This window comes from Stenella coeruleoalba (genome assembly GCF_951394435.1).
Source record: "Stenella coeruleoalba genome assembly, chromosome: 8".
Classification (NCBI taxonomy): domain Eukaryota; kingdom Metazoa; phylum Chordata; class Mammalia; order Artiodactyla; family Delphinidae; genus Stenella; species Stenella coeruleoalba.
The window spans coordinates 107,344,129-107,368,087 of record NC_137154.1 but is presented as its reverse complement, the minus strand read 5'-3'; the positions used below and the strand labels follow the sequence as shown (position 1 = coordinate 107,368,087).

Here is a 23,959-nt window from a genome sequence, read left to right as displayed (position 1 = left end):
TTTTGAATTATGGTTTTCTCAGGGTATATGCCCAGTAGTGAGATTGCTGGGTCATATGGTAGTTCTATTTGTAGTTTTTTAAGGAACCTCCATACTGTTCTCCATAGTGGTTGTATCAATTTACATTCCCACCAACAGTTCAGGAGGGTTCCTTTTTCACCACACCCTTTCCAGCATTTATTGTTTCTAGATTTTTTGATAATGGCCATTCTGACTGGTGTGAGGTGATACCTCATTGTAGTTTTGATTTGTATTTCTCTAATGATTAGTGATGTTGAGCATCTTTTCATGTGCCTCTTGGCCATCTTTATGTCTTCTTTGGTGCAATCTCTATTTAGGTCTTCCGCCTATTTTTTAGTTGAATTGTTTGTTTTTTTGATATTGACCTCCATGAGCTGTTTGTATATTGTGGAGATTAGTCCTTTGTCCGTTGTTTCATTTGAAAATATTTTCTCCCATTCTAATGGTTGTCTTTTCATCTTGTTTAGGGTTTCCTTTGCTGTGCAAAAGCTTTAAAGTTTAATTAGGTCCCACTTGTTTATTTTTTTTATTTCCATTACTCTTAAGAGGTCGGTCAGAAAAGATCTTGCTGTGGTTTATGTCAAAGACTGTTTTTCCTATGTTTTCCTCTAAGAGTTTTATAGTGTCTGGTCTTACATTTAGGTCTTTAATCCATTTGGAGTTTATTTTTGTGTTTATATTTGTGTCAGGTAGTCTTCTAATTTCATTCCTTTACATGTAGCTGTCCAGTTTTTCCAGCACCACTTATTGAAGAGGCTATCTTTTCTCCATTGTATGTTCTTGCCTCCTTTGTCATAAATTAGGTGACCATATATGCATGGGTTTATCTCTGGGCTTTATATCCTGCGCCATTGATCTATATTTCTGTTTTTGTGCCAGTACCATACTGTCTTGATGACTGTAGCTTTCTAGTATAGTTTGAAGTCAGGGAGCCTGATTCCTCCAGCTCCATTTTTCTTTCTCAAGATTGCTTTGGCTATTTGAGGTCTTCTGTGTTTCCATACAAATTGTAAAATTTTTTGTTCTAATTCTCCGAAGAATGCCATTGGTAGTTTGATAGGGATTGCGTCGAATCTATAGATTGCTTTGGGTAGTATATAGTACTACTATAGTAGTATAGTCATTTTCACAATATTGATTCTTCCAATCCAAGAACATGGTATATTTCTCCATCTGTTAATGTCATCTTTAATTTCTTTCATCAGTGTTTTATAGTTTTCTGAGTACAGGTCTTTCGCCTCCTCAGGTAGGTTTATTCCTAGGTATTTTATTCTTTTTGTTGCGATGGTAAATGGGATTGTGTCCTTAATTTCTCTTTCTGATTTTTCGTTGTTACCCTATAGGAATGCCAGAGATTTCTGTGCATTAATTTTGTATCCTGTGACCTTACCAAATTCATTGATTAGTTCTAGTAGTTTTCTGGTGACATCTTTTGGGTTTATGGGTTTATTTCTGGACTCTCAATTCTATTCCACTGATCTATATGTATATCCTTATGCCAGAACCACATAGTCATTATTACTGTAGACTTTGTAGTAAGTTTTGTGAACTAGAAGTATGAGTTTTCCAACTTTGTTGTTCTTCTTCAAGATTTTTTGGCTGTTTTGGGTCCCTTGCCTTTCCATATGATTTTTAGGAGCAGTGTGTCTGTAGTGCAAAAAAGGCAGCTGAGATTTTGGTAGGGATTTCACTGACTCTGTAACTCAATTTGGGCATTATAATAATCAATATTAATTCTTCCTGTCCAGGAACGTGGAATATGTGTCCATTTATTTAGATATTCTTTCATTTCTTTCAAACATGTTTTATAGTTTTCAGTGTACAAATCTTTCACTTATTTTTCTTAAGTTTACTTTTAAGTATTTTATTCTTGGTGATGTTATTGTGAATAGAAGTTTTCTTAATTTCACTTTTGGATTGTACATTGCTAGTGTATAGAAATACAGTCTTCTGTCCATATCTGTGGGTTCCACATCCGGAGACACTGAGGGCTGACTATTTTGCTATTTTATATAAGGGACTTGAGCATCTACAGAGGTTCTGGAATCAATCTCCCACGGATTCCAAGGGATGGTTGTACAATTGTTTTTTTTATTTTTTGTATTTGATCTCATATCCTGCAATTTGTTGAACTTGTATATTAGTTGTAATAGTTTTTTAGTAGATGCTTTGAGAGTTTAAAAAAATGTACAAGATCATGTTATCTGTGAATGGAGATAGTTTTATTTTTTTTCCTTTCTAATCTGAATGGCTTTTATTTCTTTTTCTTGCTTAATTGCCCTGGCTGGAAACTCTAGTACAGTTTTGAAAACAAGTGAAGGGAGGGACATCCTTGTCTTGTTTCTGATCTTACGGGAAAACAACTCAGTCTTTCACCATTAAGTATGATATTAGCTGTGGGTTTTTCAAATATAACTTTATCAGGTTGAGGAATTACCTTCTATTCCTACTTTGTTGGGTTTTTTTCATCATTAAAAGTTGTCAAATTTTGCCAAATGCATTTTCTGTATCTATGAGATGAGCATGAGGTTTTTGTCCTTGATTCTATTACTATAATATATTACATTAATTTATTTAATATATTAAATCAAATTCTCATTCCTGGGATACAAGTCAGTCAGTCATAGTATATCATCTCTTTTATATGTTACTGGATGTAGTTTACTAGCATTTTGTTGAGAATTTTTGCATCTCCATAAGGGTACTGGTTTGTAGTTTTATTATCTTGATGTGTCTTTGTCTGGTTTTGGTATCAGGATGATAATGCCCTTACAGAATGAGTTGGGAAATGTCTCTTCCTCTTGGTTTTTAGAAGAGTTTATGAAGGATTGATGCTAATTCTACTTCAAGGTTTTGGTAGAATTGACCAGTGAAGGCTTTCTTTTCAGGAAGCTTTTTGATTACGAATTTTCAATCTCTTTACTTGTTATAGGTCTATTCAGATTTTCTGTTTCTTCTTGAGACAGTTTTGGTAGTTTGTGTACTCCTAGGAATTCATCCATTTCATCTAGGTTATCTAATTTGCTGACTTAACAATTATTCATAAAATCCTCCCTATAATCCCTTTTAGTTCTGTAAATTTCATAGTAACCTCCGTTCTTTAACCCATGATTTTGGTAGTTTGAATCTTCACTCTTTTTTTGGGGTCAGTCTTGCTAACAGTTGTCACTTCTTTTCAAAGAGCTAACTTTTGCTTCTGTTGATTTTCTTTATTGACTTCCCATTCTCTATTTCATGTATTTCCATGTTGGTCTTTATTATTTTCTTCCTTCTCCTTGCTTTGAGTGTCATTTGCTCCTTTCTTTGTTTTCTTAAGGAAGAAGATCTGTTTATTGATATGAGATCTCTCTTCTTTTTAAATATACACACTTATAGCTATAGTTTTCCCTCTAAGCCCTGCTTTTACCACATCCCTTAAGTTTTGGGATGTTGTGTCTTCATTTTCATTCACCTCAAAGTATCTTCTAATTTCCCTTGTGATTTCTTCTCTGGATCATTGGTTATTTAGGATTGTGGTGTTCAGTTTCAATATATTTATGAATTTCCCAAATTTCCTTCTGATGTTTATTTCTAATTTCATTCCATTGTGATCCAAGAACATACTTTGCATGATTTCAGTTCTTTTTAAAATTTAGTGGGGCTTGTTTTACCACCTAACACATGGTCTGTCCTGGAGAATGCTCCATGTGTACTTGAGAAGAACATTTCTGCTGTTTTTGGGTGGAATAATCTATAGGTGTCTGTTGGCCTATTTAGTTTATAGTGTTGTTCATCACTTTTATTTCTTCATTGATATTTTGCTTAGTTGTTCTATGAATTACTGAAAGTGGAGTATTCAGAGCTTCAGCTTTTATTGTTTCTCCTTGTCAGTTTTTGTTTCATGCACTTTGGGGCTTTATGATTGGGTGCACTGCCGTATTGTTTAATGTTGCACCTCAAAGCATCCCTTCTTGGGCCTGATAAATTTGTTTGTGATACTATACTTGTTTCCTTAATCAGCTTTCTCTAGATTTAGTGCAGTCAGCTTGTGTCTGAGCATCCATCCAAAGCTTTGTGACTTGTTTTGTTCTAGAATTTGCTTGTAATTGATTCAGTCTTTCCATTAAATAGGGCTTATAAATGATGCTGAATAAGAAGGCATAGATTTTTGGAAATCGAATAACCTTTGGATATTATTTAGTCTATTCTCTTCCTTCTTTTTTCAGATGAAGAAAGTGGGGCCCGGCTCAGAGAAGTGAAGTGATCTGTCTTAGGTCACACAGCAAGTTAAAGGCAGGAAGACGACCAGAACTGAAGGTATTTGGCTCTTTGTTCACTACTCTTTTGCTGAAGTGCTCACATCTGCATATTGTTATTCTGTGGTTTCTTTGTGTGTGTCAGTAGGCTTGTGCTTGACGGGGAGACTCCCCTGGGAATCTTGTTTAAAAAGCGTATGTCTATGCATGTGAATATGTATATGTGTCTACTCCCCACCTGTTTCTCTCTCAGGGACTCTCATTCAGTAGGGCTGGGATGGGACCATAAGTCTGCTTTTTAGGAAGTCTCTCCCAAGTGATGCTGGTGCACAGCCAACTTTGGGCACACTGGGTGCTTCTTTACTTGATCCTGCAGTTTTATGACATATACACTCTTAGTAAAATTTTTCTTAAAAATAGCTTTTCTTTATAATTTTTTAAATCAGTTCGTCATTAAACAGTTTTATTTATACCTAATTATCACAATTCTCTGGACTCTTCTCTCGCCTCTCTCTCATGTAGCAAGTGAAGCCTGGAAGGTAATGAGTATTTCCCAGTCCATCTAGAAAGAAGACAGAGGAGGGTTCTGGTGACAGTGGGAGGTGGAACTGAGTGGATTTTCACTCTCTTTATGCCTTGTTGTGTGTGTGACTTTTCCTTTATGTGCTCAAAGGAGGAGGTGCAAGGTTTCTGGAATTATAAGGAGGCAGGAAGACCCTTGCCATCCCTCTGTAGGCAGGCTCTGTAAGTCAGCGCTTTAAACCTCAGATCTGTGGACACCTAGAAATGTGAGGATGGGCTTCATAGTGTCTGTGACTCCCTAAAAGGCTAGTCCACATTTTGCACGCACATTCTGGAGTTATTCTGAGCAGGGGTCTTACAGGTTTTACAGCCTTACAGCGTGCTCTCTGAGGTCCCATGATAGTCACGAGCAATGCTGCTGAGGCCGGCTGTTTGCTGGCAGGATCATCCCAGGTGCCAGGTCACCACCTGCAATGTGCATAGTGGTGCCCTGGGTTCAGTCACTCAGGACCAGAAGACTGTCCCTAAGGTGTGGATAACTGAGGAAGAGTAGAAACAGAACTCACGGTGACGAGTCATGCTTTCTGTCAGCACACAGCTCCTTTCTCTGGTATAAGAGGCCTAGAACAGATAAGTGGAACAGGATGTGATGAGAAAGAAATGTGAACACGGAGGAACATTGACAGTACTTATAAATTATCAATAGCTATGTAATGCTGTTGGCACCTTCAGTCGGGAGCAACATGAATGGCACATTTTTATGCCAAGCTTGATAGAATCCGACAAGTTAGATGCTAAGCCAGGAAGATGACCTGGGCAAGGGATCGGCAAACTTTTTCTGCAAAGAGGCAGACGGTAAATATTTTAAGCTTTGTAGTCCGTACAGTGTCATACTACCCCACTTTGCTGTTGTAGCACTAAAGCAACTGAACACATTACGTAAATGGATCGATATGGCTGAGTTCCAATTAAACTTTATTTATGGATACTAAAATTGGGATTTTATATACTTTGCACTTGTCACAAAGTTTTTTTCTGCTTTCAATTTCTCTTCAACCATTTAAAAATATAAAAGCCATTCTGGACCTGCGGGTCATAAAAAAACCAGTGGGGACTTGCTTTTGGCATGTGGCTCTATTTTCTTGACCCTGAACTGGGGTTACCAAGAAACTTAGGATATTAGAATTCAAGCTGAATAACATCATTCTCGAGTTTTCTACTCTGGCCTTGGCTGCAGAACCCAGAGATAAGTTAGGCAGCAATTGTAATAATTGAGTTTTAATGTCAGAAGGTGCTTAAAACTTGATTAAATCATGTTCCCTGTTATATCTTCCCTTAATTATGCCCAGCTATTGTATGGTATTTTGCAGCTCACAAAGGGCTTGCACGTAATTATCTCATTTAATTTTGTTAAAAAAATCACTTAAAATTTATTTTATTCACAATAGTAGAAAACGAAAATACTCTTTTTGTTAAAAAAATCGAACACGGGAAAAGTAAAAGTTTCCATTGGTCCCCTTCTCAAGTCCATCCTTCTCACCAAAGGAAACTTTTTTGAATTTGGTGTGACGACTTCTAAAACTTTTCTTGTGTGTTTATGTAGCATTTGTACATGTAGTTGTGTTTTGTGGGCTTTTCTTTTCATTTGCTCACTCATGTGGTAACATGTACTTATTCTATAACTTGTTTTCTGTTACTTTACAATAAGTATATCATGAAGACCATTCCATGTTCACGTAAGTATGATACCTATTTTGTTGTCACTCACACAGACAAGTCCATAGTTTGTATGTATCATAGCTTGTTTACTTTTTTCTTTATTGATCATTTTAGTTGTTTCTCATTTTTCCTGCTATGAACAATGCTGCAGTGAACATTAACACACGTGTGTGGGATGTCTGTGTTATCTACACATTAAATTTTAATAGGTACCACCTAACTACCCTCCAGAAAGTATAAGCCGGCAGTCGTGCACAAGAATCCACATCGCCCAGAGTGGCATCTCCTGAATTTAATTTGCATCCTTTCACATGTTTATTAGATGGACATATATTCCCACCTGCAACTTAGTATTGTCTTTGGTTGCAGAGGCATTTGTTTGGAACTAGATTGATCATCTTTCCTCTTTGGCCACTTCCTTTTTTTTTTTTTTTTTTAATTTATTGGGCTGCATCGGGTCTTAGTTGCGGCATGTGGGATCTTTTGTTGTGGCACATGGGCTCTCTAGAGCGCACGGGCTTAGTTGCCCCGAGGCATGTGGGATCTTAGTTCCCCGACCAGCGATCGAACCCCCATCCCCTGCATTGGGAGGTGGATTCTTAACCACTGGACCACCAGGAAAGTCCCTGGCCTCTTCTTTTCACATCTGGTATAAGAAACTAGACTTTTGATCATAGAAATTAAGGATTTCTGATCAATGAGGGAAACTGAAGATAACCTTAAAAGTTGAGTGAAAGATTGATAGAAGATAGTTGCAAGATAAAAGAATTGATAAGAGTAATATATAGTACCCACAAGTCAACCAGAAAAAAATGCTGGGGAACCTAATAGAAAAATGAACAAAGGCTATGGATAACAATTCACAGAAGGGGAAATCCATGTAACCAGCAATCTCAGTAAAAAGTTTCTCAATCTTGGGAGAAGTTAAAGAAATGCAGATAAAAACAATTAGCTACAAAGTTATACTTATTAGATTAGCAAAAATTTAAAAGTGAAATAATACTACATGATGTCAAGGATGTAGGGAAATGGGCAAACTCCTGCATTTTCAGTAGGACTAGTCCCCTAGTCTGCTGCAGCCATCCTGGCAATTGTCTAGGACCTGGTGGCTCCCTCCTTGGTGGGAACCTTAGAGAAAGGTGTGTGTGAGTCTGCACAGGTGCGGGTTCTAGAGTGCTCACTGCAGCCTCCTTGGGGTGACCGAGCAGCACTGCAGTGTCACTGCCAGGCAAATGGATGGGCCAGGGTGATGGGTGTTAAGGAGGCTTATATAGCAGCACAGAGAGGGAGGCATCATGGGAGACAGCCAGCTCCGTAGCTCAGCAGAGTCTGTGCGCATTTCTACCATTAGTGTAAACAGCGGTGATGTCAGTTCATTGCAGCGGGTGCCTGTGAGGGGTGGGGGTGGGAGGGAAGACCAGGGATACATGTGGGGAAAACATACGAAGAAGAAACCTTGCATAGATCAGTGATATAAAGGGCCATCCCTAGGGAGTTTGATTAGCTTAATTCTGTGCATCTGGGGTCCACGGGGAGGCAGGGTCTTACTGCATGATTACAAACATATTATCCTATAATCGTTTTTAATATTCATATGATTTGCTTTCTAGATGTAGCTTTTTATCTGTTGGAGGTTATTTTTTTCCTGTATGTTTTCGGAGATGTAACAAATGCCTTCTCACTGATAGTCGATGGTTTTAACACTATTAAAGAATCCATGCCTTTCCTCACTAACTTGATATATCACTTTTATCATATACCAAGTTCCCATTGTGGGTATGGGTTCCAAGGTTTATTTGGGTATCTTGTGGCATTTCCATACTATTTTAGGTACAGTCGCTCTGTACAATGTCTGTGTCCTGTCAGGCAAATCTCCACTCATTGTTCTTCATTTCAATATTTTGTCAGCTGTTTTTACAGATTTATTATGAAGATTGATTTTTTAATCAGCTTAAACATCTCATTAAAAGTTTAGAGGGATTTTTGAGGTGGCAGAATGTATTAAGTTCATACACTAACTTAAGGAGAATATCATGACAAGGCGTCTTCCTTCTTGTGCAGGAGCATGGCATGCCTTTCCACGCGCCCAGGTCTCTGTTTTCTTCAGTAAAGCCATAGGGTTTGGTTCATATAGGTCTGACTCATTTCATATAAGGCTTAGTCATAATTTTTCTTAATATGAATGTTTCTATTACAACTTTCTAGTTTAATGTTGCTTCAGATCTTTCGATGTTGATCTTACCATCTTGGTGAACTGCTGTCAGTTGATTCTAATAGTTTTAAAATCTATTCTTGTGGACTGTTTAGGCAGACAGTTGTGTATTTAATAAATAATAACAGTTTTCTTCTTCTTAGTGTTTATCTTATTGCATATATAGGACACCCCCCCCCCCCCGCCATTACAAGGCCGTTTGGAAATGTTGAAAATGAGCTTCTTTACTTTAATGAGAAGTGTTCTGATGTATCGCAATTTAGTATTAGATGGCCTTTCATTTTCTGGCAAACATTCCTTATTGAGTTAAGGGTGAAGAAGTTTCCTTCTATTCCTAATTTTCTAATAGGTTTTTCTTTTTTTTTTAAAGCCAAGAATAGATATCAAAGTTTGTCAGGTTTTTTCTTTGCATCTATTGCAGTGATAGTGATCATGTGTGTTTTTTGTTATGTGTTTTAATTTTCTCAAAAACTCAGTGAGGTAGGTATTGAAACTAACCAGCCTGAAAGTTAAGAATGGTGCTTTGGGCTGAGCCAGTGGTGTGGAGCCTTGTGCAATTAAACCTGGACCTTTTCCGCGTGCTGTTCTGTGTACAATGCTGTAGGAGCCAAGGCTCATAAGTGTGAAGCAGAGATGGAGATTAGAAATTTCTAACATTTCATGTTGTTGATTCTACTTCGGAGGAGGTATCCCAGGAAAATAGGGTGTTGCAAAATTTATGAACAAGGCTGTTTGTCACATCATAAAGTACAAAGAGTGAAAAAATAGAAACAGTCCAATAAGAAGTGAGCTGTCATCCATAACACAGCCATTAAGTGGGAAATTATGTTCTTATTAAAATATTTCTGGAAATTATTAGTGACAAGACGTAGTCTCATGATAACATAATGTGTGAATATAAACAGTAAGTGTATTACATTCTTGAAAATCTCCAGAACGAATACTGGTGAGAGGCAGGAAAAGAAGGAGCTGATTGGAGTAGCAATAACAGGAAGGCTCCTCTGTAGAAGGGTTTTGGAAATAAGCCAAGCATACTTGGTCAGGCTTCCCAGCAGGGTCATTTGCTCAAATATGCAGCCAGTCAAGGTTAGTTAAGGGCAGGAGCACAAGTACTTTCCATTCCTGCCATGAAGGGCTTGGTGTGTGTGGTGCCTGAGTCTGAGCTACCCTTGCACTGAGTCAGGAATAATCCTGCAGCATCAGACTCTTTGCCTCTCTCTCTCTCTGTCTTTTTGTCTCTATCTCTGTCTGTCTCTGTCTCTCCTCTCTCTATCCCTCTCTCTCTCAGGAACCCTCTGCCTACTCCCCTGCCCTCCTACCAGCCGGCAGCTGTCAAGCTGTCACTACTGGCTCTGTCCAAAGAGCCCGACACCCTTCATTTGAATAATCATCTAGACAGGCAGGTGAGGCAGCCCTCTGGGTACCCCCTTCACCTGGAAGTGAGTTAGTGGCCTATTAGCTTAACAAGGAGCTCTTCCAGCCTCAGGAACGTAGAGAAGATCTTTGGATTCAGGACACAGCCATGGCCAGCTGAAAACTGTGGTCCAGAGTCCCCTCCGCCCACACGCTGACTTCTTGGGTGATGCCTCTCAGCTGAGTTATTCCTTCCCTTTTGCGTACAGCTTGTCACTTGATCTCAATTTAAACAGCCCTGGCTTGTGTGGGGGGAGGGAATAGGCAGGGGGTGGTGCGGGTGACAAATGCTTCTCACAGCTGATATGACAACCTGAAAGAAACTCCCTTTCCACTTTGCCTCATGTTTCTGCCTCTAATTCTTTCTTTTAAGGCATGGATCAACTCCAACCACAGGGTCCTTTCAGAGTTCTTCAGCATATTAACAATAAACTCTTACTACCTGGCAGGTGCTTTTCAAGGATTATGACATTTAATTCACAGTAATCCAATTTGTTGAAAGCTATTACTATCCCCATTTTAGAGATGAGAAAAGTGAGACTTAGGACAAGAAACTTGGCCAAGATTTCACAGCCAGTATATAGCTGAACAAAACCATAGAGACGACATTTGCTGAGTACTTTCTATCTGCCCAGCTTGTTACCTATATTAGCTCATGTATCCTTACAACAACCTGTAAAATAGGTAGTATGATCACCATTTTGGAGCTGAGGAAACTAAGACTCAGATGTTAAGTAACTTGCCCAAGTCTGCTTAGTAAGTGGCAGAGGTGAAGTTTGTACCTAAATCAGCATGACTCCAGAACTATGAACCATCACACTCAATGTCAGCAAATATATACTTAGTGTCAGTTACTTCGCAGGTGCCATGTTGGGTTCTTGGAATCCCAGATTAAATATGGCCACGCCATCAAAGAATGCATAGACCAGACAGAAGCAGACACGAAACAGACAATTCCAACATAAGGTAGCAAGCATAGAAGATGGGCATTGAAATCACAAAAGACTTCCCAGGGGAGATGATATTTGATTTAAATCTTTTTAAAAATTGAAGTATAGTTAATTTACAATATCATGTTAGTTTCAAGTGTACAGCACAGTGATTCAGTCATGTGTGTGTATATATATATATATATATTTTTTTTTTTTCAGATTCTTTTCCCTTATAGGTTATTATAAAATATTGAGTATAGTTCCCTGTGCTATACAGCAGGTCCTTGTTGTTTATCTGTTTTATACATAGTAGTGTGTATATGTTAATCCCAAACTCCTAATTTATCCCTCTCCCCCTTTCCGCCTTGGTAATTACAAGTTTGTTTTCTATGTCTGTGGGTCTGTTTCTGTTTTGTATGTAAGTCTATTTGTATCATTCATTTTTTTTAAGATTCCATATATAAGTGATATCATGCAATATTTGTCTGTCTCTAATCTTAGAAGGTGAATTGGAATTACTTGAATATGTGGTCATGGGGGATGAAGCAGGGGTCCAGTGGGATGCTGAGGGCAGTGGGTGGTATGAGGGTCCACGTGGCTGATGTGGACGTGGGGGGTTTTGGCTGGTGAAGCCGATTATGTCGACAGCGTCACGGAAGACACGAGATGCCATGAGAAGGAGTTTGGAATTTATCTTGGAAATTGCCAACCATTAACAGGATTTTCAGGTGTGGAGAGTGATACGCTCAGAGTGGGGGAAAGAGAGATGAGGACTAAAGTCATGAACAGAGTCTGCACTGACTGCTTTGCCCCACCCTGATTGTGGGCCAGGAAGCTGAGCCTCCCTTGGGGCGAATGGATGGGCTGTGGACAGGCCAGAACCCGCCCCGTCTACACCTGGATTCTGAGAGCCAGGACAGGATGCCTTCGGAGCGGACAGCTTGGTCTCCTATGCCTGAGGCTCGGGTGTTGATGGAGAGGATGCAGATGGGGCAGAGCTGCATTAGTCTCCTCCAGGACTTGGTTTCTTGACAAATTTTAAATTTGCAATTTCATGGTTTGGTCATAGTGAGGTTAGTTTCTAAAATTCCTGAACTGTTAGGGGAGACTCAGAAATCCCTATGGATCAGTGAACACGGTGGCAGCTGCCACCAGCCTCAGGAAGTCCAGCTGCTCTGGGTTCTCTGTGGTGCCCCTGATTGGAGACTAATTTCTTCCAGAACAGATTGGCATTGCAAGCCCCAAACCAACCAAATGTTTAACTCTGGATTCCCTAATCCTGTTGGGAAGGGAGTAACTGGGGATGGTAGAGTGATTCACGGAGCAAAGTGGTGTTGGCAGTGGGATGGGGAGGGTTGGAGAAAAAAAGAAGCAGTGCACTCTCAGTGGCTTTGAAAGCCTACCTGGAAGGAATGTTTTCAGACTAACTCTTTGCGACTGCATCCTTTTGGGTAAGAAAACTTAGAAACATATGAGGTGTTTTCTTATAATAAGATTTTGGTTTTTATTGTGTCTCTAGAAAGCAAGGAGACCCTGGAAAGCATGTGTGTTTACTTTGAGCCAGTTCTTCATCTGATATTTGAGAACCAGGGACTAACTGGATGATCCCCAAAGGATCCCAGAAGACAGCCTTATGAATGGGGAGGGTCCAGAGTGTGAACTGGGTGAAAGATGCAGGTGGGGTGGTGGGCATTCTCGGCAAAGGAACACATTCCTCAGGTTTGGACCTGGGGCTGAGAACTAGGTGGCTTAGCTATTGGTGTGAGAACTGCCATTGAAAAGGAGGTTTTTATTTTTTGCAAGTCATATATGTGCATGGAACAAAATTTTAAACGGGCGAAAGGATATGTAGTGTGCAAAGCACATCTTCCTCCTTCTCCCATCGTCTGGCATCTTGTTCCTCTCCACGGAGGCAGTGCTGCTACTAGTTTCATGTGTTCCCTTCAGAGACAGTCCATGCATTTACTATGGGTGTGTATGTTTTTATTTTTAATTAATTAATTTTTATTTTTGGTTGCATTAGGTCTTCGTTGCTGTGCGTGGGCTTTCTCTAGTTGCGTCAAGCAGGGGCGACTCTTTGTTGCGGTGGCTTCTCTTACTGCAGAACACGGGCTCTAGGCGCGCGGGCTTCAGTAGTTGTGGCACGTGGGCTCTAGAGTGCAGGCTCAGTAGTTGTGGTGCACGGGCTTAGTTGCTCCGCGGCATGTGGGATCTTCCCAGACCAGGGCTCGAACCCGTGTCCCCTGCATTGGCAGGCGGATTCTTAACCACTGCGCCACCAGGAAAGCCCTGGGTGTGTATGTTTGTGTGTAGTTTTTCAGACACAACACAGAATACTCCCATGTATTGTTTCAAACCTTGCATGTCGGTGGTGCCATTTTGAAATACCATCCGCTGCAGAGCCAGGCCTTTGATTCGGTTTGTTTTCAGACTATTTGCAAAGTTCCCTTGCACCTTGGAATACTTATGAGCTCTGAGCTTGAAATGGTGTTAGCAAATTCTGACCCTTCAGCTTCAGTTTTTCTAGACTGATGTCTTCCCTCCTAGCAACCAAAATCGATCGTTTGCTTTCATAGCTGAGGATTTTTCATTTGCTGATGAACTGAGGAAGACCACAGAGAAGAAAGCAAGGATGGGAGGCTGTGCGAATAGTTACCAGTTAAGGTGACACGCAATAGTTCAAGGTGCGAGAGGGAAAAGGGTGTGATCTGGGAAGTATTAAATCAGACCACGCTGCAGAGAGCTGCATGACAAGCGCAGTTTATGAATCCTGTGAGATTCAAAGGAACAGTTGTTTATCGGTCTCATTCAGGGGCTGCACCACTCCGCCGCAGTGTACTGGGGTGCGCAGTTGTCCTGGTTCCAGAGTGCCTCCTCCAGCTCGGGACCGTCAGTCCCTCGGGTGAGCAGCCTGGTGGAGCCGTGACTGCCAGGCTCTAAGCCTGGAGCGCCGGTCGGGGGCGGTGTGATGGGAATAAGAATGCCCGTGCAGCCTCATCCACACGCGCCACGCACACAGGAATAACGTATTTGGACATGTGTATTTCCTCTAGGACCTCTTTTCTCAGCAAAACACCCCAGTCTCAGAGAAGTAATTACAAGAATTGCATAGGCTATAGAATATTAATTAATGTTCCTTGTAAGTGGAAATGTTGCTTCTCACGCTGTTTCTCTCTCTTGGTAGCTGACATATTTCTAGAATTTGATTGTTGTTTCCTATTTGTAGTGAATATATTTTCTCAATCCATCCTGATAACTTTCTGTTTCCTAAGATTGGATGGCCTCCAGAATTTCTAGTATTTTATGCAAACTTTTGGGTTTTCAAATATCATCTTCTCATAAGTCGAGTTGCACATTCCCATTTATTTCCTAGGTGTTTGCAGTCACTAGTATTAATTCTCATTAGCTCTCTGGGCTGCCAGCCACATCTGTTTGGGAATGCCATAGGAATTGGACTGCCACGTGCTGGCGTGACTGCAGCTCTGTGGGGATTGTGGCTGCCCCTGGTTTGCTCCAAGGACCCTGGAAAGCCACATGGCTAAACATATAAAATGAAAGGTCTTTACAAGTCATTGAATCATTTTTCCAGATTAGATTTCCAAATGTCAAAAGGAACAGCAGCTCATTAAAACTGCAGCTGTAAAATCCACCACCACCACACGTAGAAAAGTGATTACAGAGCAAGCTTGATTAATTAGGTGTGAAAATTCAGGACCAGCGTGGTAATAAATGATGGAACTCACCCAGCAGCCTGCTTCCCTTGCACCGTGTTTTGCTGAATGGCCAGTTTCCCACTTGTCTCTTGTACGGAGATCATGTTTCAAGAGCTGGTAAAGTTTACATCTATATCATGGAGCCAACAGAGGACCACTCAGAGCTGCAGCCAGTTCCACCTCGGGCTTCCTTATCTTCTTTCTCTGTGCCCTTGCAGATATTACTAAATCTCCCTGAATCTCATTTTCTCCAGTTATAGAAAATGAATTTCTGTTCCTACCTATGTACCAAGCCTTTGAATAGAAGCAGTTTCATTAAAAAACAAACAAAAACTCTGCATAATCCTGTATGTGGCTTTGAATCTTTGGGTCTCAGAGATCCTGTGATATGTAAATATTATGTTCATTGTCTAGTATCAGTTAGAAATCTGATGATCTGGTTTATCAGACTGATCTTTTGAATTGAAGCAAAATAGCATTTGTGAAGGTACCTAGCCTAGGGCTTCATACATAGAAGGTATTCAGTAAGCTTTGGCTGTGTCACCATCATCTGAATGGAGAAGGAAGACTTCTAGTTCCAAAGAATGACAATAGAAAGCAATATACTTACTGGGACAGGACTACTCTGGTAAGCACGACATCATCCTTCTTTGGTGTTGGAGAAGGTGGCATTGTGCTGTGCTTTAGGGTCATAAATATTAATCATCGTGAACATAGCACTGATGAGCTTCCATTTCTTCTTTAGCGACTTCCAGTTGACGACAAAATAAAGCGTGCTTTCCTGGGCTTTTAACAATTCTGCACCCAGCTCCAGTGTTGGGGTGGTGATTTCCCCACAGGACCAGGTGACGCTCCGACACATGCTGGGTGTCGTAGGATTCAGCTCAGCTCTGACACCATCTACCCAGAGGCAGCGTCAGACCCCACAGTGCACGGGCTCAGTCTCACAAGGCTGCCCCCCTCCCCAGATGCCAGTCTCAAGTCCAGGGTGCCACCTGTGCTCCTGACCGAATGGCTAAAATCAGTGGCTCCCACGACCCCCTCCTTGGGTTCCATTAATCTGCTAGAGCAGCTCACAGAATTCAGGAAACCAGTTTACTCACTAGATCACGGGTTTATTAGAGAGGATTGGAAAGGATACAGATCAGCAGCCAGATGAAGAGATATGAAGGGCAAGATCCCAAACAAAGACCTCTATCCCCAGGGAGTCTGGGCCCAGTATGGGGGCCTTCCCCAGCCTGGAAGCTCTCCAGACCCCATCCTTTTGGCGTCTTGTGGAGGCTCGAGACATGGGTATGAGTGGTTAAACCATAAGCTGATTGATTCAGCCTCTATCCCCTCTTCCTTCCCCAGAAATCAGGGGGTGGGGCTGGAAGTTCCAACCCTCTGTCAGGGTTTGTTCCCTTGGCAACCAGCCCCTTCCTTGGGCGCTTTCCAGAAGCCACCTCATTAGCAAAAGAAAACACAAATTCCAAGGGTTTTAGGAACTCTGTGGCAGAAATGGGGATGAAGACCAAATGCACGTTTCTCATAAATCATGACCTTGCGGCCTGCTGTCCCAGGACACCCTTATCTTCAGGACATTTACCCAACATCCTTCTCACTCTTTATTTTCAAGCCTCTGAACCAGCTAGATTCTACTGCTCCTTGCATACGCCCCAGAGTCCCCCACTTCCAAGCCTTTGTCACTCACTGTATGCTTTGCTGAACTTTCACTCTGTCCCAGGAACTGTGCTAGGTGCTGGGGACATAACTTGAATATACATAGTCCTTGACCTCTAGTAGCTCTTTGGTAAGGACAGACGCATAGAGAGACATTTATAACCCAGTGGAATGAATACGGTGGTAAATGCTCACCCTACCTTCGAGCCTCAGGGGTCACAGCTTTTCCTCAAACACTGGTGTCCTTCACCTCCGCGTCACACCACCTGTGTGCTAAAGCCAACCGCAGCTACAATCGTGTTTACCTGGAAGAGCTCTGTCTCTGTCTTGCCTGAATAAAGGTGGCGCCTCTACCTGACTATAGTCTCCCTTTGCTGTGATCTTCATTCCTCTTAAGTCTCATTGAAACTGCCCGTCTTTTATTTCTAGTATTGTCTTCTGCCAACCTGTTCGTCTTCTCCCTTTCACTCTCTCCATCAAGCCTGGACCCTGTGGACCATCCCTTTACATTTCAGTGGCTCGCCGGACAGTGTCCCAAACCCTTTGTTTTTCCACCACGGGAATCCTGGATCAGTCCTGCTGTCCACCTTCTCTGCATCTATACTGACCCCTTTGGGTAGTGCTGAGACATCTTGCCAGGCAAATACGTCTAAAAAGTCATGCTCTTTCCATTCCTTTGGGCCTTTGGTGCCGCCCAGAAATCCTTCATGTGTTACTCACTGGCTGGTTTCAGAACTTCTCCCTTCTATGATGGAAAGATCACAAAGGGCCTTGTATTTCACGTTAAGAAAATTGGATCTTATTCCCAAGAAATGTATAGCTGGCAAAGACGTGTGCGAGTGTGTGTGCGTGTGTGTGTGTGTGTGTGTGTCTGTGTGATGTTAGGTTCTTTCTGGCAGACGTTCAGAGGTGAGTGTGAGGCCATGAGATGAGTTGTGGAGGGCAGAGCTGAGAAGGTCCCGAGCCAGGACTTGGCAGGAGTGACAGGAAGGAGGGGGCAGATTTGAGAATTATTATATAGTGAGTAAAATCAGTAAACTCCAAGTGAGGCAGAAAATATAAGAGGAGGTGACATCTTAGGGAAAAAAACTAATGATTTTCATTTCCAACATGTTGACTTTTAGTTGCCTGTGGGATTTGAAGTGGAGCTTTGATATATGAGTCTGAAGCCCAGGGGATGAGGCCAAGCCTGGAAATATAGATTTAGGAGCCACTGGCATATAGATGGTAATTACAATCACGAGAATGGCTGTGGTTACCCAGGGAGCATGTGGAGTGAGAAAAGCAGTGGGTGGAGGACAGAACCCTGTGGAATGGCAGCCTTTGCAGAGCAGATGGAGGAAGACGAGCCCATGAAGGGGCCAGAGGAGGAACTGTCCAAGGGACTAGGAGAGCCAGAGAACGTAGGATCACGGCCGCCTCAGGAAGGAAGAAGTGATTAATTACCTAACATGTAGCAAAGAGATCCAATGAGATTGGGATTGTAAACTGCCCATTATGTTTGACATTTAAGAGCTCTAGCGGCATTTTCTGAGAACATATTCAGTTGAAGGTAGGAGCAGGAGCCAGGCTCCCGAGAGCTGGGGAGAGGAGGAAGGGGACCCGAGTGTCGATTTCTGCGAAAAACAACAGAGAAGGGAAGGGGTAGACCAGATGGCTACTTCCTGGATGCTTCCTCGGGGTTCTGGGTGGCGGTGGTCCAGCTGATGCTGCTTCCTTTGGCTGGAAGGCCCCACCCCCACGCCTGCTCCACGTTCTCCTCTGTACGTCAAGGAATAACTAAATGGTAGTTCTTCCGTGGGCAATCTCTGAAGATCTCCTCATGGGGAAGTATTATCTCCCCTGTCTGAACTCCTGCAACACCAAATCTGTGGTCCTCCTATGCCGTTTATTGCTGTTTCTCTTTACATCCCATACTGTAGTTATTTAGCTACATATTCATTTCCTTTTTAGATTGTAAGTATGTCACATATACAATATATTTGTCTGATATTTATTTTTCTGTATTCTATATACCTATATTCATTTTTAGAATGAAATGCTGCAAGGCCAGTAGGAACTCAATAAAGAACTATTGAACTATTGAACTATATACCTATATTCATTTTTAGAATGAAATGCTGCAAGGCCAGTAGGAACTCAATAAAGAACTATTGAAGGAATCTGTCTATCTCTCTAGCTATCTGACCATCAGTCATAATTACATAGAAATATTTTGGAACTTTGCATGGAGTTTTGTTAATAGAATCAATTAACAGGAGGTGACCTATAGGCAATATTTGTACGCTAATTATTACCAAATTCTTTAGATTGGGCTTCTGCTACACGTAGTCCTCAGAAAAACTGAAGCTGAGTTTCTAACAAAGATGACAGTTTGCACCAGCCCGTGGTATGGCACCTTTAAATCACTGGAAAGAAAGGCCAAACTGGAAAGGCTTGAATTTGGTTCTCTCACGTCTTTGACAATAACAAACAATACGAAACCCACTCTTACAGGATTGGTTCAACTGCGTCCTGGGATTTATAGAAGTATTAAGTACATTTTAGTCTTTTTGTGTCATTTTAAAGGGTGATGGTTTCCAAGTCCTGGTTCTTTTAATATTCATATTTATATGAAGAATTACATAAGTTTGGATATCCTCGTCGTTTTAGAAATCAACATGTATGCATTTTTTCCCCTGGGAAGTAACTGCAGTGAGAGGATGTGGAAAGAGACGGGGGTTGGTTCCTATGTCTTCCCAGAAATCTGAGTGCTAGGGTAGCGCTCAAATTGTTTTCTTCTAAAAAATAGAATTTTAGAGAGACTGGGCACTTAGGAATTTAAGTGCATTTAACTCCTTCTCAAAGGCAAGCTCGCGTTGTACCTCTTCTTTTTTTAAATTTTTATTGAGTTATAATTTACATACCATATAATTCACTTGCTTTACTTGTACACTTCAGTGATTTTTGGTATATTCACAGAGTTGTGTAACTATCACCACAGGCATAGAGTTTTGGGGGTTTTTTTCCACATGGCATATGGGATCTTTGTTCCCTGCCCAGGGATCGAACCTACGCCCCCTGCATTGGAAGCGCAGAGTCTTAACTGCTGGACCGACAGGGAAGTCCCTCTTGTTGGACCTCTTTTACCCAAGAAGGAGGGAATACTGATTTGGAGTGTTTGCTGGGTGAGTGGAGGAAGCTTTCTCGGGAAGGTTCCCTACAGTCTCCCATTTGGGCCTCAGTGGTAATGTGGCCAAGTCCTGTCTCCTCTGGGTGTTTGCAAGGGAAAGGCTGATGGAGCAGCAGACTGGCTTCATGGGCCTGAGACCTGTGCCGTCATGGTCATTTTCACTTGCTTTTGGCCCTGCAAGTGATGCATCCTGGTCATAAGTCTCCACTTGGGTCCATGCTCAGGGGTGCCCTGAGCTCCGTTTGTTTCCACGACCAGAAGATGCTCATCGGGGCTGTTGCAGGTTGGGTGTTGGGTCTCCAGGGGCAGTGAATGAGAGCGTGGGAAGGGCTGGCTGCTCACCTGTCAGTACTCTGGAAACAGCCCAGGGTATTCATGGACCAGCAGGGACATCTTCGTATATAATAAGGTGAACACTTTCTGTGCTTAATAAGACCATTGGAGTGTCTCTTCTAATTACCTTTTTGGGGAAAAAGAACGGAACGTACTGGCATGAACGAAAAACAGCGAGTGTTCATTTAATAGGTCAAGTGTACGTGGTCTCTGCTTGGCATGCCTGTCTCTCTGCTCTGACTCTGGGTGCCTTAATCAGACACTGGATTCAGAGTCCTGTGTACACACCTAGGGTTTGATGGGACCAGTGAGGGAGGCATTCATTTGGGTAAACGTGTCTCTTATTGAGTTTTCTTTTCAAAGAAGTTTATGCAGAACAGCAGACAATGAAGTTCCTGCTGGAAGGCCGTTGGGGGACGAGGGGAAAAGCATTTGCTGGAAGAAAGACGTTTTAAGAGTGTGAATTCAAAGTGAAGCAGAGCTTGCCTGGGGAGCGATTTTCCTAAAGTGGTAGTGACAAAATCTCATACAGACGCAAAGATCATGTCTGGAAGCCTGTAGGCCACCCTTCATCTTGGATGACCACGACCGCCAAAGACTGCAGACATTGTGGAGAAGTTACAAGAATGCCGGTAGCACCGTGGGAATCGCTGTGGAAGTGTAATTCAAGCGTAGGCGAGGGTGGCAGAGCAGAGCTGCCTGATTAAGTTATTATGTATCGATATTTCTCCTTTTGTTTTGACTTCCTAGGCTGTTTAAATTCAGTCTTGTCACAACAAGATACAAAAGAGGCTGCTATGACATTGATTTTTTTTTAAATCCTGCCTCTGAAGTATCCTTCAGAATGTGTTTTTTGTTTTGTATGTGTGTGTGTGTGTATTTGTACTCCAGAGTTGACAGGAAGGCAGAAATGTTGAAATTGTGGCACAAATAATTATGTTAAATTGTTGAGCATAAATTATCAACGGAAATACAGTTTGGTTGCAAGCATAAATCAATTTTATGCATCACAAAATTGCCACCATTAGATTTTGCTGAGGTGACTTATTTCTGGCAGTGGTGAACACAGTGATGGTTTGAGAATAGAAACTCTGGTGTCTAAGGACTCTGTCAAAACCTGGTCTTATTGATTCATGGGGGAAAAAACATGGGTGAGGAGTGGTGTGTGCATGTGAAGAAACGCATATTTCACACTCTTTAACCTGAGACAAGCGAGTTTCCACATCCCTTCAGCAAAGCCTCAGCCACACCGAGCCTCTTCCTTCACTGTAACCTCGGATACCTCTGCTTCCAAGTCAGAAGCAAATGTAGCTGTAAACGCCCAGCTTATCCGTGCACCATTAAACATGCCTCGTTATAATTTAAAAAGACTTCTGTTTTAGCAGACAGACAATAGGCTATTACCTAGCCATTGCTCTCTTATCCGAACAGAAAGAACCAGTCATGTTTATAATCAGAATATCTATAAACCAGAATGTTCCTCTCTGTATTTTATATTTGGAATTTTGGGAGGTGTTGGGGAGGAGGGATTCATATTTGAATATAGCTTTGTCTAACTTAGGTATCTTCAATACTCAGAACAAAATAATAACGCTTCTCTTAGGAAGCCCTAATCAGAGATGCTGGAAAGTTGTCTTTCTGGCCCAGCTTGTGACCCTGCCCTCCCTTCCCGCTGGGGTCAGGCAGATCGTTGCTGCTGCCTATGGAAAGGAGCAGCCCGTGGAGACCGCCTCTTCTCCCTTTTCTCTCTCGTTCTGTGGGTGGGCTTTCCTGGGACAGTGGGAGTACTTGATGGTTTTGGTGTGGAGGGTATGCCAGTGGGACTGCAGAGAGCATGAAGGAGTATCCCCTATTCTCCTTAGCTGTGTTGAAGAGGCTGTTAAAGCAGCCCTGGCTCATAAAGGTGAGGAAGTGCCGCTCACGGCCCACGGCTGTTAGATGCCGCACTTTCCTCCTGAGCCTGGCCAGGTGCGCGGGACAGAGGGCCAGCGAGGAGCTGAGAGCCCGTACTCCAGAGACCAGACGGCTGGCTCTGGTTCTCGCTAGCCGGGTGACCTTTGGCAAAGTTTTTAACCTCTTCCCGCTTCTGTTTTCCCAAAGGTACAGTGGGGACAATGACAGGACCCATCTCACAGGTCTGTTGGGTGAAATGAGATAATATATAGAGAATTGTTAGGAGAGAATGTGGCACCCACTGGAAAAACAGCGTGTGTCTTACCTGCTGTTTATCTCTGTGTGGACAGAGCAGAATGCGTCACTCCTTACGTGGGCATTCGGGAAAGAGCTATAATTGTAACTTTACATGTAAATTCATTTCTTCCCTTTAATTTGGAAAGGACAGTTCCAGTACTCATTTCATAAATGTTTTCTTAACTCCTTTTATTTCTCCATCCACAGACTGGGGTAGGTACTTTCGTCAATTCTGGAAGTTTTACAGGACTCTCCAAAATGAATGGAAATGTTGAAATATCCCCCAAAGGAAGACACCATGCAAGTTTCTTGGAAATAGTCAATATTGGGAGTTAAACTGACCCCCAAAGCAGTCTGAATTAAAGCAGATGCTTAAAAATGCTTTTTAAGAAAGAATAAATGTAAATAGTAAATCAAATGTGAAGTAAAAGGAAAATCTGAAACTGTTATTTGCAGATAATGGGATCATATGCAAAGAAAACCAACAGAATTGAAGCATTATAACTAAAAACAGAGGTCAGCAAAGTTATTAAACACAAGCTAACTTAAAAAGATCAAATGCATTTCTGAATACTAGCAGTAACTAACTTGAATATTTAAAAAATCTAACATACAACTTAAAACAACCAAAACCAAAAGCAAAATACATAATTAGCAAAGGATACACTACATATTTATGGGAAAAAATATAAAAATCTATTAATGTATATATAGATGCAATCCAAATACTATATGGTGGATCATTTCACACCTTTATTTTTTAAATTTTTTATTTTATTTCTCATTTTTAAAATAAATAAATTTATTTATTTATTTATTTTTGACTGTGTTGGGTCTTCATTGCTGCACACGGGTTTTCTCTAGTTGTGGTGAGCGGAGGCTGCTCTTCGTTGCGGTGCACGGGCTTCTCATTGTGCTGGCTTCTCTTGTTGCAGAGCACAGGCTCTAGGCGCATAGGCTTCAGTAGTTGTGGCTCGCGGGCTCAGTAGTTGTGGCTCATGGGCTCTAGAGTGCAGGCTCAGTAGTTGCGGCACATGGACTTAGTTGCTCTGCGGTGTGTGGGATCTTCCCAGACCAGGGCTTGAACCTGTGTCCCCTGCATTGGCAGGTGGATTCTTAGCCACTGTGCCACCAGGGAAGACCCTCATTTCACACTTTTAATATGATCATTTATTATAATAAACATGTCAATATTTCTAAATCTATAAAATCAGTAAATTTCCAATCAAAGTACTAGTAGTTTTCTTAAGAAAGAACTCAATAAACTTACTCTAAAATTTATTTGAAAGGGAAATGATGCAGGTATAGCTAAGTCAACTTTGTAAAAGAAAAATTTTGCTCTCCTATGTATTAAGATGTGCCCTAGGGATTTCCCTGGTGGTGCAGTGGTTAAGAATCTGCCTGCCAATGCAGGGGACATGGGTTTGAGCCCTGGTCTGGGAAGATCCCACACGTGGTGGAACAGCTAAGCCCGTGTGCCACAGCTACTGAGCCTGCGCTCTAGAACCCATGAGCCACAACTACTGAAGCCCACGCACCTAGAGCTCATGCTCCGCAACAAGAGAAGCCACCGTAATGAGAAGCCCGTGCACGGCAACGAAGAGTAGCCCCCGCTCACCGCAACTAGAGAAAGCGCGCACGCAACAACGAAGACCCAACACAAACAAAAATAAATAAATTAATTAAAAAAAAAAAAAAAAGATGTGCCCTAAAGTCATAGCAATTCAAATACGTGGGCATGAGTGTAAGAACAGACAGATAGACCAAAGGAGCAAAACAGACATCTCAGAGATGGACCCAGATTTATCCCATATATTTTATAGGTGGTACTAAAA

At 41.8% G+C, this 23,959-nt stretch overlaps 1 long non-coding RNA gene across 1 annotated transcript in view; it reads left to right on the top strand.

Annotated features, from left to right (window-relative positions):
* Positions 1-22,540, top strand: part of LOC307190828 — a 49,244-nt gene extending 26,704 nt beyond the window's left edge. Inside the window, exons 4-5 of the long non-coding RNA XR_013829548.1 lie at positions 4,227-4,317; positions 22,332-22,540. This is a non-coding gene — a long non-coding RNA (uncharacterized lncRNA). The remainder of the gene's footprint in view (positions 1-4,226; positions 4,318-22,331) is intronic.
* The last annotated feature ends 1,419 nt before the right edge of the window (positions 22,541-23,959 follow it).